Genomic DNA, 18042 nt, shown 5'->3' with positions numbered 1-18042 from the left:
TTTTTCTGTATGTATTTTCATATAATGTAGAACTAAAAATGAAATTACAAAGGCAGCAATTTAGATGTTTTTATATCCTGTTTTATTTTTCACTAAGATAAAAGCACATTTTCACTTCATTGAAATATGTAAAACAATTTTCTTAGTCATTCCCCTGTTGCTGGGCATTTAGGTTCTTTCTGATTTTTCATCATAAATGCGGCAGTGGGCATCTCGGTGAGACCTCAGTCTCTGGCTGGTCTCTGTGTGCCCTTCCAGCTCCACTCTCCACCCTCCTCTGTGCTCCCGAGGGCTTATTTATAGACTGTGTGGACCCAGCTCTCCTGCTTTCTGGTTTCTAGTTAGGTTCAGCCAGTGGGAGGCTTTGGAGGAGAGGGCAGGAGCAGGAGGTGGTACTGGAGCGTGGTGGTGGCTTTGCTACTCTGCTGAAGGCTACAGCCTCTTCTATAGCTCAGATCTACCTGATCCAGAACTCATGCTCTCCCTTGCCTATCTGTCTAGAAGTAGTAATGATTTCCTGCTGTTGGGAGCCCTGGGCTGCTCCACTGTTTCGTATTGATTTTCCTTCACCGGCCCTCATCTTATAAATAGTTCTTCAAACACTTTTCTATCATCTCTTCTGCGTGTGCCATCTGTCCCCTTCTGGAATCCTGTCTGACATCATCTAAATCTGAGTGATATGTTCTTTTTATTATATTTTTTTATTTTTTAACTGGAGTATAATCACTTTACAATATTAGGTTTTTCCATATAACACACGAATCAGCTGTAAGTGTACATATATCCCCTCCCTCCGCCCCCCACCCCACCCCCAGGTCATCATAGATCACTGAGTTGAGCTCCCTGGGTCACACAGCAGCTTCCCACCAGCTGTTTCCCGCATGGTAGTGTATGTATGTCAGTGCTACTCTCTCAGTTCATCCCGCCTTCTTCTTTCACCTGTCGTGTCCACCAATCTGTTCTCCACGTCTGCATCTTTATTCCTGTAAATATTAATAGGTTCGTTAGTACCGTTTTCTAGATTTCATATGAATGTATTAATATATGATATTTGTCTTTCTCTGTCTACCCCAGTGTTCATTGCAGCACTGTTTACAATAGGCAGGACACGAAAGCAGCCTAAATGTTCATGGTCAGAGGAATGGATAAAGATGTGGTGCATATATGCAATGATACAAACAGTCACAAAAAGGAATGAAATTGATTCATTTGTAGTGATGTGGATAAACCATCTGTTTTTATTATTATTATATTTAGAGTTTTGCACTGAAGAAGGGTAAAAGACCATTCAGAATTGGAATAGGGAGTTTAGTTAGGTCAGGACCAAGCTGGTGCTAGATTGAATTAAATTACTGTCATAAAGATACAAGCAAATTGCTTTTGGAACAGAGAGAAGGGGGCAATAAAGTCTTCCATGCACTGTGTTAAACACCTGTACTTAAAAGATAAGGAGGATGCCTTAGCTGCCAAATGTTCTTTTGGCGGTTCTTTTCTTGCATTTGAATATTTTTGGTTCAATAGTTTCATTTCTCTTTTCATTCTGGGATTTTGTGGTTCATCCCTTATGTATTTCCTCCTGTTCTTGGCAGTTTGAATATTCATATGTGTATGGCCATCTATATCCACTTATATATTCCTTCTCCATCTACATGTTTCTCATGATCTCTTCCTTATAGAAAGCATTCTCAGAATATTGTGAGTTGAGTAGATGCCATGCTTTTGGAATTCCTCCTGTATGAGTGATAATTTTCTTAGTCTTTAAATAAAAAGCAAAACATGTAGCAAAGTTAACTTCATTTGCTTTTGCTTCATTTCAAAATCTCAGTGTGTTATTTTCCTGAACAAATGCCAAAAGGTTCAGCAAACTTACCAGGGACTGTTATTACTTCACAAATCTTTTCAGTTGAATGACAATGTCATCCATGGCTAATGGGTCATCACTGACCAGATCCCTGACTGACACTGTATTGAGGCTTATCCAAGGACTCAACGGAGTTGCTGAAAAGTTTAGTACCTTTCTAAAAAATAAATTTTATATATATTAGGAAATGTCTCTGTTGATTTGATATTCAGTCTATATTTCATGCTCTTAGAAATGTGAATTGCTGTGAATATATTCTACCACAGGTATAGAGTAAGGATAATTCACATAAAATTAAATGTATAAAATTCTCGCCATTTAGTAATGACCAGTGATGGCAGAAAAGAAAAAAAACCTAGCAGTAGAGAATTGAGAGGGCTTTGGTCTTAATCCTGTATTTCTCAGTTACAAGTTAGAAAACTTTAGGCAAGCTATCTAAACTCTTTGAACTTCCAGCTACTAACCAATAACATGGGAATGTTACCAACCTACCTAGGTACCCACAACCAGGCTGTTGAGAGACTCCTTGGAAACAGTGTGGGAAAGTGTGGTGAGAACTGTGAGACTTTCAGTAAACTCTATCATCCCTTGACTCATCCCTTGGTTCTCACCACATCTTTTCTGGAAGCCTTGTAAATTATTTTTCCTTTTCCTTTGGTCTTTTCAAAAGTGAGTGGACACATGGCAGTCTTCACTGTGCCCTCTCTTTTCTCCATCCCAGTCTCCTCTGTGTTCATTCCTCCCCATCTCTGGGGTTCTGGTCTGAAGCTGGTACAGGGGGCACTCCCATCTATATCCATCCAGTTCCCTGTGTAAAGTGATGAGGTACAAGTGGGGACTCTGTGGATCATGGTGCCACTGTGCAGGGCCCCCTCCTCCTTGGCTTTCTTCCCTTTTTCCGTCACACTGTACCACTTCGGTGCCTGTGGGAATTGTGGTAGCCAGATGGACACACCCATATTTCCTCCTCAGCCACTGCCAACCTTTATCTTACAGACACAGCATATTTCACAGAGGAAGCTCATTTGGGGATTCCCAGATAATTCTGAGAAGTAGTTGGGTCTGGTTGTCTCCATTTAGCAGATTAAGCAATTGAGGCATGAAGTTGTTTAGTGAAAGTCAGCGCTGTATCCCAGGACTCCAGAACTGTAGTCAGTGCTCTTTCCACGGTAGCTCCACAAATATCCCAGCACATTTGATAGGGGAAAAAATGTTTGTAGCTTTATTGGTTTATTGTGATGTCCTTTCTTTTTTTCCCCTTTTTAAATTTAACATGCTCGAGCTAATGGAATAAAATGATGTATTAGCAGAAAAGGAAATTAAAAAATACTTACTTGATTAGTAGAATAAGATATTGATCTTTACATTCTAGTTAAATATTACACTATTATAAATATTAAATTTCTAACATAATCTTTGGAAAAGAATTATATATATAGAAAATAATGGACTTTATGTTAGTACCAAATGGATGGCTGTTGAATTGTCGTTTGACTCTTACCTACTTTGTGCTCTTCTGAAAGACAGTTGTCTCTAGGACATTTCAGTGTTTGGAGTTTGATAGCCAAAGATGCTGTCCTCACTTGTACAACTTCAGTGAAGCAAAATCTCAGTTGTTACTCCACCAGACACATTTCCCAGCAGAGCTACTTGTATTCAAGTCTCAACACACACCTTCAGTTCCATTTTTTTCTCCAAGTGGAAATTTAAGTCTCATTGAACACAATATATTTAGGAAATTCAAATATTTAGCAGTTAAAAACATCTCCATGGTAACTTCTTGGGAAGGTGTTATTTGAAAAAGTCTGATTGAATTCTCTGGTTCTGGAGCCCCAATGCTAAGGCTTGGGCATGGACAGGAACCTAGAGAAGCTATAGTCAATTTCCCTGAACATTAAAGCCTGGAGAAGGATCACAGGGCTGATGGACCAGCCACCTACATGAGTCTGATGGTTTATTAGTGCAGAGAGGAGAGTGTAATAAGGCAGTGTAGCTATTTCTGTCACAACTTTTGTATTTTTGTACCAATCGTGTAGGTGAATTTTTTTTAAAAAATGATTAATAATGAGTTGGGAAAAGAACCAAAGCAGAAATCTGAAGACTTGGGTCTCTAATTATTGGTCATGCTGGTTCAGTAAAATCATTTGTCTTTTCCTGGGGCTTAGATTCCTCATTTATATTAGGAAGGGTGAATTTGGTCTTTTATAAGGTTTGTTCTTGTCTAAGTCCTCAAATTATATATTTGAATTTATCATTTTCCGGGAAAGTTGGTCAAGATTTAAGTATAATAAATAGCAGTGTCTAGCACATATGGAAACGGCATTGGTTCTAATGATAAGTAGCTATTTCTACCCTTTTCAGTGAGCGTGTCCCTTGATGAAAAGTAGAGAGCCATCAAAGTCAAGAGGTAGGTTGTCAAGATTATGGTTTCTACACCTCTTCTGAGAAGGAACCTTGTACATCTTGAATATTTGCAAAAGGGAAAAGAAGAAAACTTTAAGAAGAGTTATGTATTTACCTTAGACATATAACATAAAGGGTAAATCATATGAATACTGTTTTGAGGAAAATCTTAAGATGTATACATCTGTGTATTTATGTTTGATCATCATTTCACTAATGCAGCACTGGATCATAAAATTCAAACTGAAGAATCTACAAACACTCTGATTTGCAGCCTAGAAGCTCTATATGTGCTTAGTCGCTCACTCGTGTCCTACACTTTGCAACCTCTTGGACTGTAGCCCACCAGGTTCCTCTGTCCAAGGGATTGTCCAGGCAAGAATACTGGAGAGGGTGCCGTTTCCTTCCAGGGGATCTTCCTGACCCAGAGATCGAACCCAAGTCTCCTGCATTGCAGGTGAGCCACTGGGGAAGCCCCCAGAAGCCCTTACTAACAACAAAAACTTGGGAGAAAATGTAGAAATTTTATGTCTGGCTTCTACATAGTCATAACGTCTCTTTTGACTTCATAAAATAGCATACTACTTTATTTACAGGGATGAAGTATTTTCAGCCCTGAGGTTGTGGCCAAAATGTTTAAATTCTGCTCCTGATTCAGCTATTTGCTGATTGTGTTACCTTATGCAAATCATTTCACCTCTTTGGAGCTCAGTTCCCTCAAATATGAAAAATGAACCAGTGGGACAGTTAAGGGATTTTAATTAACTCCTTCCCTATTCTATTTGTCTAGAGCTTTCCAGCTTGCTACTGGGGAGGTTGAAGGACATAAACACATATGTTATCTCCAACATTTACACACCAGTCAGTCCCAAATGTTAAAAAACCACATCCAGGGGACACTAGATTGACTGTGGGAAGGTTCCTAGAAGATGGTTTTCTTAGAAGCAGACTCTATGACAAGGATTCAAGTACAGATAGGATTTGGGAGTGAAGAATGAGTAGGAAAGAGAAGCCAGCCAGTAAACGGGGAGTGATCACTCTCATGGATGGAGGTTAGTCCCCTTGGGAAATCCTGAATGTCGCTGTAGAAGTCAGAGCTGCACCATCCCTGGGCCAGGGTAACTGGAGTATTAGAAGAGCAGGCTCTGCCAGTCACTGATTGAGAGCTGCTCCTACAGGGCACTTTCTGCCTCAGGCAGTGTGGGCTCCTGGGGCCAGAAAGCCCCCTGGTGGTGGAAGTCCAGGGTCCCCGGCCACCACATCCTGAGGGGGTTGCAGTGCCTGCCATTGTCTGGTTACAGTGGTACAGCCAGAGCAATACAGCCAAACTACTGCCCTCTGGTGCCCCAACTGAAGGTAGATAGGCATTCACTTAAAAAAAAAAAAATTTATTTTAATTGGAAGCCAATTACTTTACAATATTGTGGTGGTTTCTAGCATCCACTTTTGGAAGGATGCACCACTCAGGGACACTGCAGCAGTTCACCAGGAAGTGATCAGCAGCCCTCCTCAGCTGCAGAGACTTCCTGTCTGCCTCTAAACACAATGGCATGTAGCAGCCAGGGAGGGGCGGGCTCCTGAGTGCCTATTAACCTTAACCGTGAATCTGGGAGGCAGGCCATAGACGTTGCAAAAAGACGTGTTGACAGTGCACATGCCATCAGTGTAGTCAAAGCTGTAGAGCCTGATTGCTGGCTGGCGACACCTGGGACACTTTAAAGGGAGTAGCATCCCTGAGAACTTTGTGATGCAAAGGGTGAAACTTCACAAGGAATATGTTTTTATTTTGTAGAAGCTATCTTTCTGATAGAGAAAACACATTCTCTGAGGTGTTGTTAAAGCACACTAGGAGATAACAGAATTTTTTCCTATCAGGTTCTATGGAGAGTCAAGCCAGCTGTCAGCAGTATCCCTGACTGATCTTGAAACTTCTGGAATTTAAAATAGAACGTTTGGCATAAGCATTAAATTCTTGTTCTTTCAGCATCACTCAATTTTATGAAAACTCTATTACTTTCTAGGTGAAGTTGGCTTTTAAAAATCAATCTTTCTACATAAATGCTATTTGTTTGTTGTTGTTCAGTTGCTCATTTCAGTGCAGTCGCTCAACTGTGTCTGACTCTTTGTGACCCCATGAATCGCAGCATGCCAGGCCTCCCTGTCCATCACCTCCTCCCGGAGTTTACCCAAACTCATGTCATTGAGTCGGTGATGCCATCCAACCATCTCATCCTCTGTCATCCCCTTCTCCTCCTGCCCTCAATCTTTCCCAGCATCAGGGTCTTTTCAAATGAGTCAGCTCTTCGCATCAAGTGGCCAAAGTATTAGAGTTTCAGCTTCAGCATTGGTCCTTCCAATGAACACCCAGGACTGATCTCCTTTAGAAAGGATTGGTTGGATCTCCTTGCAGTCCAAGGGACTCGAGAGTCTTCTCCAACACCACAGTTCAAAAGCATCAGTTCTTTGGCACTTAGCTTTCTTTATAGTCCAACTCTCACATCCATACATGACCACTGAAAAAACCATAGCCTAGATGAGAGGGACCTTTGTTGGGAAAGTAATATCTCTGCTTTTTAATATGCTATCTAGGTTGGTCATAACTTTCCTTCTAAGGAGTAAGTGTCTTTTAATTTCATGGCTGCAGTCACCATCTGCAGTGATTTTGGAGCCCAAAAATATAAACTCAGCCAATTTTTCCACTATTTCCCTATCTATTTGCCGTGAAGTGATGGGACCAGATGGCATGATCTTAGTTTTCTGAATGTTGAGCTTTAAGCCAACTTTTTCACTCTCCTCTTTCACTTTAAAGAGGTTCTTCGATTCTTCTTCACTTTCTGCCATAAGGGTGGTGTCATCTGCATATCTGAGGTTATTGATATTTCTCCCAGCAATCTTGATTCCAGTTTGTGCTTCTTCCATCCCAATGTTTCTCATGATGTACTCCGCATATAGGTTAAATAAGCAGGGTGATAATATATAGCCTTGACGTACTCCTTTTCCTATTTTTTTTTAATTTTTATTTTTACTTTATTTTACTTTACAATACTGTATTGGTTTTGCCATACATTGACATGAATCCACCACGAGTGTACATGAGTTCCTAAACATGAACCCCCCCCCCCACCTCCCACCCCATATCATCTCTCTGGATCATCCCCGTGCACCAGCCCCAAGCATCCTGTATCCTTCATCAAACATAGACTTGCGATTCATTTCTTACTTGATAGTATACATATTTCAATGCCATTCTCCCAAATCAAAAAATATGGAACGCTTTATGAATTTGCGTGTCATCCTTGCGCAGGGGCCATGCTAATCTTCTCTGTATCGTTCCAATTTTAGTATATGTGCTGCCGAAGCAAGCACCCTTTTCCTATTTGGAACCAGTCTGTTGTTCCATGTCCAGTTCTAACTGTTGCTTTCTGATTTGCATGCTGGTTTCTCAAGAGGCAGGTCAGGTGGTCTGGTATTCCCATCTCTTTCAGAATTTTCCACAGTGTATTGTGATCCACACAGTCAAAGCCTTTGGCAAAGTCAATAAAGCAGAAATAGATGTTTTTCTGGAACTCTCTTGCTTTTTCAATGATCCAGCTCAGTTGTATCCAATTTTTTGCAACTCCATGGACTGCAACATGCCAGGCTTCCCTGTCCTTCATCATCTCCCAGAGTTTGTTCCAATTCATGTCCATCGAGTCAGTGATACCATCCAACCATCTAATCCTTTGTCATTCCCTTCTCCTCCTGCCCCCAATCCTTCCCAGCATCAGAGTCTTTTCCAATGAGTCAGCTCTTCGCATCAGGTGGCCAAAGTATTGGAGCTTCAGCTTCAGTATTATTCCTTCCCATGAATATTCAGGGATGATTTCCTTTAGAATTGAGTGGTTTGATCTCCTTTCAGTCTAAGAGATTCTCAAGACTCTTCTCCAGCACTGTGGTTCGAAGGCATCAATTCTTTGGCACTCAGCCTTCTTTATTGTCCAGCTCTCATATCCATACATGACCTCTGGAAAAACCAAAGCTTTGACTATATGGATCTTTGTTGGCAAAGTGATATCTGCTTTTTAATACAATATCTATGTTTATCATAACTTTTCTTCCAAGGACCAAGTGTCTTTTAATTTCATGGCTGCAGTCACCATCTGCAGTGATTTTTGGATTCCCAAGAAAATAAAGTCTGTCACTGTTTCCATTGTTTCCCCATCTATTTGCCATGAAGTGATGGGACCAGATGCCGTAATTTTAGTTTTCTAAATGTTGAGTTTTAAGCCAAGTTTTTCACTCATCAAGAGGCTCTTTAGTTCTCATCTTCGCTTTCTGCCATTAGGATGGTGTCATCTGCATATCTGAGGTTATTGATATTTCTTCTGGCAATGTTGATTCCAGCTTGAGCTTCATCCAGCTTGGCATTTTGCATAATGTGCTCTGCATGTAAGTTAAATAAGCAGAGTGACAATATACAGCCTTGACATACTCCTTTCCCAATTTTGAACCAGTCCTTTGTTCCATGTCCAGTTCTAACTGTTGCTTCTTGGCCTGCATACAGATTTCTCGGGAGACAGGTAATGTGGTCTGGTATTCCTATCTCTAAGAATTTTCCAGTTTGTTGTGACCTACACAGTCAAAGGCTTTAGACAATGAAGCTGAAGTAGATGTTTTTCTGGCATTCTCTTGCTTTTCCTATGATCCAACAGATGTTGGCAATTTGATCTCTGGTTCCTTGCCTTTTCAATAAATCCAAGTTTTACATCTGGAAGTTTTCAGCTCACATACTACAAAGCCTAGCTTGAAGGATTTTGAGCATTACTTTGCTAGCATGTGAAATGAGTGCAATTATATGGTAGCTTGAACACTCTTCAGCACTGCCCTTCTTTGGAATTGGAATGAAAACTGACCTTTTACAGTCCTGTGGCCACTGTTTATACAGTGGGAAAACGTGTTAGAAATATGGCTATATTTCTGTTAGGAATGTAACCTTGTTTCATATTTTGTGATCATTAAAATTAAATATTTAGCCCAGAATTAAAAGCTAAGTGTTTAAAACTGATTTCTGTACTACTGGTGTGCAGAAGCTAGCAGAAGGCCTTTGATAATCTGTTTACTTATTATTTTTAAAAAAGGTATTATTAACAGTAATATGCCCTAGTGAATAATTGTCCTTGATTTAGTCATATTGTGAAAGAAAATGATAATGAAGCCATCATGACTATATTGCTATTAGGTAATCTGCTCACTGCAAGGTTATTATTACTTTTTAAATTTATTTTTGGCTGCACTGGGTTTTCGTTGCTGCATGCAAGCCTTCTCTAGTTTTGAGTGGGGGCTACTCTCTGGTTGCAGTGTGGGGGGCCACTTCTCATTGTGGTGGCTTCTCTTGCTGCACAGCAAGGGTTCTAGGCACATGGGCTTAGTTTCCCCACAGCATGTGAAATCTTTCCAGACCAGGGCTTGAAGCTGTATCCCCAGCATTGGCAGGTGGATTCTTAACCACTAGACTACCAGGGAAGTCTGTTACAAGATTACTGATACCCAGGTAGGACTAATGGGAAATTCTTGTGATCATTTTCTTATGTCTTCAAGTCCATGAAAGGCAGACAAAAAAAATCAAGAGGGCAGATGGACTCTTGAGGTAGGATCTTTGGGAAAAGGATGCTGAAAAGTCAACTTGAACTAATTATGAACCAGAATATTCCAGATTTTTTAAAAGTATGCGAGGAGGTCTTCTCCTCTAGAGTTTCTGAAAATGTGTTGCTTAGATATCCAAATCAGAATCACCTGGAGAAAAAAGCCGACTCCTGTCTCCACCTTCAAGAATTAAAATGTGGTAGCTTTTGAGTAGGGCCTAGGAATCTGCTTCCCTAGTGGCTCAGTTGGTAAAGAATTTGCCTGCAATATAGGAGACCCAGGTTCGATCCCTGGATTGGGAAGATCTCCTGGAGAAGGGAATGGCAACCCACTCCAGTATTCTTGCCTGGAGAATCCCATGGACAGAGGAGCATGGCAGGCTACAGTCCATGCAGTCACAAAGAGTCGGACCAACTGAGTGACTAAACCTAGCGACTAAACTGAGTGACTCTACCTACCTAGGAATCTGCATTTTAACCCACCTGTCATTAATATTTGAGAACCACAGGTCTATCCCAAGGAGAACTAGGATATAAAAATCTCAGAAAGGTCTTCCCAAGGGCACCCAGCTGCCTGGGGCCAAACCCAGGTCTCTTGAGTTTAAAGTTCATTACTTTATGCTTACAATTTTTATAAATATTTGAGTGCTTCCCAGGTGATGCAGTGGTAAAGAATTCGCCTGCCTATGCAAGAGACTCAGGAGACCCAGATTCAATCTCCAGGTCGGGAGCATCCCCTGGAGAAGGAAGTCACAACCCACTCCAGTATTCTTGCTTGGAAAATCCGTGGACTGAGGAGTCTGGTGGGCTACAATCCATGGGATCACGAGAGTTGGACATGACTTAGCGACTAAACAGCAACAAAAATCATTGACTGCAGAGCCAAATATAGCAGGTGTGTAAAGTCTTGATCCTTTTACATATATAAGTGTTAGTTGCTCAATCGTGCCCGACTCTTTGCGACCCCATGGACTGCAGTCCACCAGGCTTCTCTGTCGATGAGATTTTCCAGGCAAAGATACTAGGGTGGGTTGCTATTTCCTTCTCCAGGGGATCTTCCCAACCCAGCGATCGAACCCAGGTTTCCTGCACTGCAGGCAGACTCTTTACCAACTGAGCTACAAGGGAAGCCCATTTACATATACATATGTAAATGAAATTAGGCAAACGACAATAGTAGGAACGGTTTTGGAAGGCCGGACTTTACCTCCTAAAAAAATGCAAAGCACAACAGATGAAAAATTCTGGTATGAATGGATTTCTAACAAGACTCTCTGATATGTATCATATGGTTTGTCACACATATTTTTCCTCTGATCAGCTCTTCATTTCCACATCTGTTGTTCATATCTGTCAGGTTTGCCACAGGTAACTTCCTCGTGCAGTTTTTCATAGTCAGTCTTCTACGTGTTCCAGTGCATAAAGTGCTCTGAGCCAGGTGGTTGATGATTGTCTGGACTGGCAAGCTTGAGAGATTAGTTGGAGTTAGGAAAGCTGTCATTGTGGTTCTTGTCCCTGTGTGTGACCTAAGCTTTGCTCTAAGAAAAAAAAATGCTTCCTTGCTCATAAATTGCATTTGTCACAAGGCAAGTATTCTTGTGTGGGAAATCGCATGGACAGAGGAGCCTGGTGGGCTACAGTCCATGGAGTCACAACTGACACAGGGTCGGACACAACTTAACAGCTAAACTACAGCAACAACAAAGTTTTCCTGAAGATGTGCAATGTTGGCCATGCAGCACCAGGTGAGAGCAAGTGTGCAGCTCAGCTTGGCACATCACTTCTGGGAGGAGGCAACTTGCAGGGCACTGCCTCCTGATGGTGGGTGGTTAGTGTCCCCTTTGTTTAGGATGGGAAATAACATGAGTTTAAACAAGGCCACAGAGAATCTTTTGTGACCCTCTGGCCCCGTAGGAGCTTCTCAGACACCTGGGCCTTGTTCTTCAGAGGGGACAGAACTGAGACAGGTTGATTTGGAACCAGATTTGATTCTGACATTGACTAAAAGCAAAAGTAGCATTTGGAGACAATTGCTCTGTCTCCTCTGTTCCCATTCCTTCTTGTTCTTGTAACTGAATCTTAATCCAAGAAGGATTTCAAGGACTTAAAGAGGCATGAAATATTACAAAGTAGCATGATTTACAAATACAGTAAAACAACAAGGAAAAAACAAAGGTGGGACCCAGGTTAATAAGAAATAAGACTAAATTTGCTGATCATAATGACCCACCCACTTGTATGACTGGGCTTCAGATTTGGCACTGAGTTTTCTAATACTCTCAGTAAAACAAGAAATGGTCTAAGTTACACACTTCAGTCCTTAATTTAGATACAGACCCATAGGGAGAATTATAACACTTCTTTTTACTCAGAACAGATTCTCTCTGGGGCATTCTTATAAAAGAGAATTCTATAAGGAACACTGTTATTGAAAATTTCTTAAAATAGATTGTCTCTTAAAGCCCCTAATTTGATTTGGAATATAGTTTAGTTAAGGTAGTTTTGCATGAGGCCAATACAAAGGCTAGAAAACTGGCAAAGCAATAAAATGGCAGTATGAAGTTGTAGGGATTTTTAAAATGTGTTGAATTATCAGAATTTCCACACACAGTGAGATTAATTATAACTGGAGTTGCAACATGCTTTGAATTCTGAATGGAAAGAAGTATCTTGATATAAGAGGTGAGGAAAGAAAAAAAGGCCAAGGAAGCTAAGCTGGTAACCTGCCTTTCATATGCAGGAGAGATGGAAGTCTCCAGTTTCCACTTCCCTCACTGGGCATGGAGCATGATGCTGCTGCCCCTTCCTCTAAACTCATAGCCGACCCTCTCTCTTCTCCCCTGCCCAGTAGTCTTATTATCAGCACTCTCTTGTACTCTGAAAAGTTCCTTGTTTGGATGATAAGTTATAAGGTCACCCCACCAAATCTGAGGCCCATCTGTTGCCAAGACTGCTTTTTTCTAAGTTCAAACTTAAGCTACAGGAGACTGGTGAATTACATGTACTTCTTTTCTATATGTGTTGAAAAACTTCCCTGAAAGTCTGAAAATCACTTTATGGACAATTTTGCTACCTAGATCTTTGCACTTCCAAATATTTTAGGGGTCCTGAACTATCTTGGGGCTAATGCAAGAGCTAATGAGCTTAAATGCAAAGAAGGGAGGGGAGATTTGATCCCCTTTTCCACCCTGTCCCTTCCCTCTATCCCAGCTTGGACCTAAATATTCTTCATAAATTGTTGGCCATTGTTTCTTCATTCTAGCTCCATTATTAGTGATTTCAGAGCAAACTATCTTTATGGTTTAAAAATATCTTGAGTATATAATTTTATCTGTATTAAGACATTTCACTTTCAGCAGGAGACTCATAAACACAGAATACACTTCTGTTCTAGAGTAGAGTAGTAGTATTTTCTGGTATCAACCATCAGTGTGCAGAGAAAAATGCCATCTGATATATGGCCTTGTGAATTATGCTTTTCACTTTATAGGTTCAGATTGGCAAGTTTATTTCTCAAGTTGTTTATTTCTATGTACTCTCCTAATAATCAGAGTAAGATGCCACCATATAAGAAACAGTATTCAGTTATAGCCATCTTATAAAAACCCTAGCTTTATACCATAGAAGTGGCTATCTAAGAGAAAAATCAGTGTCTTTTATACAGTTTTATCCATTTTAAAATAAAAATAGAATTCTTTACTGTGACAGCTAGGAATGTTTAGTACTTCTAAACTTAAAAAAAGTGATACCTAAGCATAAAAATAAGCACTGGCATGGAGTTGGTACCAGTTTCACCAAGTTCTAAATTGCCCAGTGTGTACTTTATATTTTTGCTCATCTATTTACCCTTTGTTCAGTACGGAAGTTGCACCTCAAATTAAAATTCCTTTCCCCAAATCTTCCTTCATAGTTTTATCTGTCACTTTCATAATTTAAAAAATATCTTTCATATTATAGATTAAAAATTGCTTTTTCTTGATGTATGATTTGTATTTATTTGATTACTAGGGAAGTAGAAGTCACTTTATGTGCTTTTTGGCTATTTATTTGTATTTCTTCTTTTGTGGAATATCCTTTGCCAATTTTAATACTAGTGTGTCTGTATTTTCTAGTTTAGGAGTTAAATTAGAGTGGGCAGAGGGCTTTTATTGGCAATATGCTTTTTCTTTACATGATGAATGGAACCACTTTTCTTTTACAAAATCCAAGTCTATGTGTCCAATTAAAAATTTTTTGTGAACCTTAGTAGTGTATCAAATTTTGCCAAAATTAATTTCCTCTAAAATATGCTATGAAATAAATGAACCAATTGCTTCAAAATTTAATGCATTCTGGTAAGACAGAGATCACCTATCTTTTTTAGTTTGTCTTAAATTGTATTTTAGAAAAATAGTAATTATTTACCTCTTATATGCTCTAAGTGTGTTTTCTTTCTTGAGCAGGAATTTGAAGTAATTTGTACAACATGTGTTAGCTGAATTTTTTTTGTGTGAGAGATGGTTGAGTCCTTTTTGACATTTATTTTTATGAATTATATATCTATTATACATATGGGCATATTTTATCACTTTGTTTTTTGCTTGATGAGAGGTAGGTTTCTGTTGGATTGTGATTTGGGGTTTTTTTTTCAGCTGCCGTAACTTGTCATTAACGTGGAAATTGACTTTATTTCATAATTACTATTAAAATAATTTGGGGCTTCCCTGGTGGCTCGGTGATAAAGCATCCACTTCCAGCGCAGGAGACATGGGTTCAGTCTCTGGGTCGGGAAGACCCCTGGAGGAGGAAATGCAACTCACTCCAGTATTCTTGCCTGTTTAATCCCATGGACAGAGGAGCCTGGAGGGCTACAGTCCAAGGGGTCGCAAGTAGTTGAACACGACTGAACACACGCCACTACCACACACCACCACATTAAAATAATTTAAGTGCTCACTCTTGTGCCAAAATAAGTTATTTTTTTATGTCTGTGATTTTAATGGAAAATAATCTCTATATCAAGGTAAATAGTTTAATTTTATCCCCAAAGTCTGTTACTGTTCAAGAACAAATAACATTAAGATGAATTGTTTGTAAGATAGACCTATAAAGAAAGCTGTAGTCTGATCAGAACTGCCAAAGAACAAATATTCTACTGTTCAGAGATGCTGGATTATCACAGCTTGGTAACAAATCAGAGAATATTTTTACAGAAATTACCGCAGGTTCTATGGTGCTTCCTTGTTAAATCACAGTGTCTGAAGCAGTGGCATGTTGTAAGAGTGCTCATCTGCTTTCTTGCCCCCTCCTCTCCCTTTCTATCCTCTCTTTCTTCACTTTACTTTTCTCTTCTTTCATTTCTAATTGTGGTATAGCTTACAGAGAGCAAAGTAGCAACCTATACAGCTATTACTTATTACTAGTACAGCTGGTTTATTTTCTATGTATTTATGCACCCAGGTAATCACAACTCAGATAAAAATACAGAACAATGAAAGCACCCAGAAGGCTTTCTTGTGCAATGCCCACTTCCTCCCCCAATCCCCAATGTGAAAATAACTGCTGTTCTGTTCACCATGAATTAATTTTAATACTTTTATGTTCACATCATTGGAATCATATGGCGTGTGTCTAGCTTTCACTCAATATTACATCTATAAGAACTGTCCATACTTTGCGTAGCAATAGTTGTATAACATTCTATTATACAGCTATGTCACAGTTTATTTTATATCTTCTATCATCATGGGACCTTCAGGGTGTTTCCAGTTTTTTTCACTTTGATGAATAAAGCTCTTATGGACATTCTTGTATATGTCTTTTGATGAACATAAATATGTACTCATTTCTGTCTGGTATACTCAAAATTCAAATTGCTGGGACCTAAGGCAAATATATGCTTTGTTCAATAGCTGTTTCCAAACTATTTTCCAAAATGATTGTACAAACTTAATTTCCCAGTAGTAGTGAATTAGAGTTCTGGTTGCTTGTTAGTCTTTTTGTCCTTTTCATTTTGATCATTCTGATGTGCACTGGTGATTGAGAGTATATCTCACTGTGGTTTTAGTTTATCTTTTGTCCTTGGTGACTAATGATGTTGAGCACCTTTTCATAAAATTACTGGCCAGTTGATATCCTTATTTTATGATGTGACTATTTAAATATTTTACCTGCTTTAGAACATGGACTATTTTTTAAAAATTATTTATATGCATTCTTCTATATCTTTTACATATGCCAAGAATATGTATATATATATATATATATAAATATATTTATCAATTTTTTTCTTTCATAGTCCTTTTATGTTTGCTGTTTTGGAAATCTTTGCCTACCATATAATAGACATGCAGTGAGTATTTAATAGATGAATGAACTGTGGGGACAAGTAGTATTTTCTACATTTTATAAGTAGTATTTCACAGTGCCAGTTACTTCTATTTGAGGTGGTCTATCTAAATTATTGGTGGTGTTTTATCTTCAGTCTTATTTCACGAAACTAAACTACGTTTTATAATATACTGATTGCTGTTTCCCTCACTCTGCGCCACTGCCGCATGAGAATGTCTCCTGCCTTCATCAGAAGGTTGAGAAACACCTATTGAGAACAGCTGACAAGTCTGGGTGAGGTGCTGTATGTGTGTGCTGCGGAAGATAGGCAAATATTTGTTTATTTGCTCCTGATGAATCACCCAAGATTGCATGGCTCTGGTTGAGCAGCCAGTGCCCTCCACATGTACACACTCCATACTTAGATGTCTTCTGTAGATTTCCTATTTCTTCTCTTTTTTGGCCACTCTTTCTAGAAGCATCTTACTAGGAACTTGTACACTTTATACACATCAGCTTCCCTGACAGCATATTTTTTGGGCATCTCTGAACCTTGCTAATAAGTGTCTCTAACATTGTTTATCTCTTTGTCTTCTTTACTCCATGTTTTCTGAAGGTTCTGCGTCTTCTATCTTCCAAGTGCGAAATAGCATCTTACACTCATGGGTGTTTGCTGCTCATTGTTCATTAAACAGTTATCATTTCTGCATCTTGTCATTTCACTTTATCACAAATAATTCAGAATGTGTTGGTCAAGATTTTCATTTTCTTCAAACCTCCAAGCTTCTCTTATGCTCTGATAAGATTATCTTAAAGTTGTTATCAAGGGATTGTTTTAAGTGACCAAATTCTGCAAAAGCTGAGCATTAGAACACCACAATTTTCATTCCTGGCATTGGTAAGCACCCTATCTGGTAAAGAAGAAATAAAGTAATGTTCATTATTTCCCAGCTACAAGTTTGTTTTCTAAAGGAGAGCAATTTCTAAACAAGTAAGTTGAGTTTGTTTCATAATAGTGCATTCAAGTTAAATGAACCATGTAATTTCTGCTTATGAATGTTAAGTTAAAAAGGAAACATTATTTTGAAGAAACTTGAGAAGCTTAATCTTTCAAAGAAGAAAAAAAGTATTATTTGGTAGTGCAATGCCTTAGGGAGGTTATAGCAATAGTGTGTTAAATGCACACAGCAGGAATTTATAGTAATCATATTTTAAAGTGCTCTGTCTAAACATACTAAGACTTCATAGGAAAAGTGTAAAAGCACTGAGATCTTAAGTATAGCTCAGTGTATACCTGATGATTTGTAAAGGACAACTCAGAGGAAAAGGAATCACCTATATCTACTTCTGAAAAGTGAAAACCTATAAACTATATTTCCCTGAGTTACTCTAAGATATTAAAATAAAATATTATGTGTTATTATTATATCTTATTTTTAAGAGTGTTTTAAATATTGAATCTCCTTTGAAATTATGGGTATACTGTGGAGTTCCAAGGAGTGCTAATAATACCCATCTATTTGTAGTTCAGTTGCTTAATCATCTCCAACTCTTTGCGACCCCATGGAGTACAGCATGCCAGGCTTCCCTGTCCTTTACTATCTCCCAGAGTTTGCTCAAACTCATGTCCATTGAGTCAATGATGCTATCCAACTATCTCATCCTCTGTTGCCCTCTTCTCCTCCTGCCTTCAATCTTGCCCAGCATCAGAGTCTTTTCCAATGTGTTGGCTCTTCCCATCAGGTGGCCACAGTATTGGAGCTTCAGCATCAGTCCTTCCAATGGATATTCAGGGTTGATTTCCTTTAGGATGGCCTGGTTTGATGTCCTTGCAGTCCAAGAGACTCT

At 39.2% G+C, this 18042-nt stretch overlaps 1 protein-coding gene and 1 non-coding gene across 3 annotated transcripts in view; one reads left to right on the top strand and one right to left on the bottom strand.

Annotated features, from left to right (window-relative positions):
• CRYBG1 (crystallin beta-gamma domain containing 1) overlaps positions 1-18042 on the top strand; it is a 225633-nt gene that overhangs the window by 14938 nt on the left and 192653 nt on the right. The gene's annotated exons all lie outside the window — the stretch shown is intronic.
• LOC114116256 (U6 spliceosomal RNA) lies at positions 7524-7630 on the bottom strand. The gene has a single exon (XR_003590245.1). It is a non-coding gene; the product is annotated as a U6 spliceosomal RNA (small nuclear RNA).

This window comes from Ovis aries, chromosome 8 (genome assembly GCF_016772045.2).
Source record: "Ovis aries strain OAR_USU_Benz2616 breed Rambouillet chromosome 8, ARS-UI_Ramb_v3.0, whole genome shotgun sequence".
In the NCBI taxonomy this organism is placed as follows: domain Eukaryota; kingdom Metazoa; phylum Chordata; class Mammalia; order Artiodactyla; family Bovidae; genus Ovis; species Ovis aries.
Note: the sequence above shows the minus strand (reverse complement) of the source record. Positions and strands in the feature narration are given on the sequence as shown.